The sequence below is a fragment of the Wasmannia auropunctata genome, unplaced genomic scaffold (assembly GCF_000956235.1).
Source record: "Wasmannia auropunctata unplaced genomic scaffold, wasmannia.A_1.0 LD336076.1, whole genome shotgun sequence".
Classification (NCBI taxonomy): domain Eukaryota; kingdom Metazoa; phylum Arthropoda; class Insecta; order Hymenoptera; family Formicidae; genus Wasmannia; species Wasmannia auropunctata.
Window position 1 is genome coordinate 5462301 of NW_012026814.1, and position 1348 is coordinate 5463648.

A 1348-nucleotide genomic window follows, 5' to 3' on the forward strand; every position below is an offset into this window, starting at 1 on the left:
GCCGCTAATATTGGTTAACTAAAATCGTTTATAATTTGAAAAGTATTATAGCCTCGACATTTTTGTATTGGGATTTTCGTTTCAAAATTATCTTAGGAACACGTTCTTAAAAGGAAATCCGGTAGAGGCGGGACACCCTGTATATATATATAATTGGCATTTACTTTATAATTTAGAGTGTCTATGTAAATTATGAAATAGATGCCTAAGAATTTTTTAATTATCCATATATGTGTATGTGTTCATTCCAATTTATAAGAAAAATTAAAATATTATTGTTTGCGGATCGGATAGGCTGGTACCACCTTAAATTGGAAGGTTCGCTCTCCAAGGCGGGTGACTCTCCAAAAAACGAATTCAGCAGTGATGTTGGTTCAGACGTTTATTTGATTCAGTGTAAAAATGTCGTTAAAACGAGGCGAGCGGTATAGTTAGGCCTGGTAGTTGTCACACGCGGAATTGCGAGCCGCTGGGAGCTTCTATAACTTTTACATGCGAAAATGCAAATATCGCAGATCTCTTGATGACGTGGACGTTTACGAGACGGAAATCTTGAGGACGCCGATCACAGTTTACGGGCGTCACTTAAACGCAGGTTCGATTGAAATACAACCGATATTGAGAGCGGAGTTCGCACAACGAAAGCGGTAGGCAAGATATGATAGAGATCCGTACGCTTCGGGATCTGGCGGCGAACTCTCCGATCGCGCGCGAAAAATGTGATGCGCAAGGATTTGATTTTTGAAAAACAGCGCATGGGTGGCGTGACATCCGGCGCGTCCGTGAGCGAGAGACTCACACGGGGAGGTCACGCGGTACACGCGTGACTTCATCGCTCCAGGTGTGCTCAACATGAGCAAAGTACAAAACTCGGATGATGTTTGCGAACGCGGAATCCGGAACAATTATAATATTAGATGAAAAATAACAATAAATATGATTATTATTTACACTAAATTTTATCTTTTTTTTTTAATACAGTTATGAGTAAAATATGAACATTTTTTGTTTCAAATTGCAGAATTAAAACGTTCAAGAAAAGTAAAAGATTGCTTTAAAAAATAAATATTTAATGTTGCACTAAATTTCTATTTTTTTAAATAAAAAATACAGTAAAAAATGAAATTTATTATAGATGTAAAGACAATAAACATCAGCCAAATGAGCACGTTAAACAGAAAACTTTTTAAAACATAAAAATTTAAACAATATTTGAAAAAATAAATAATGTTTTTCTAACAAGGAGAGTTACCCAGGTGTCCGCCTCCGATTTCGATGAGCTTTTGATATGTTATTCTCTAGACAAAACCAAAAATTAAGCTACCGCAAATTCGTGCCCGATCGCACT

At 36.6% G+C, this 1348-nt stretch overlaps 1 protein-coding gene across 1 annotated transcript in view; it reads left to right on the top strand.

Annotated features, from left to right (window-relative positions):
- Positions 1 to 544: 544 nt before the first annotated feature.
- LOC105449348 (myelin transcription factor 1-like) overlaps positions 545 to 1348 on the top strand; it is a 14897-nt gene continuing 14093 nt past the window's right edge. Inside the window, exon 1 of the mRNA XM_011688520.1 lies at positions 545 to 595. The gene's annotated coding sequence lies outside the window, so the exon portion shown is untranslated. The remainder of the gene's footprint in view (positions 596 to 1348) is intronic.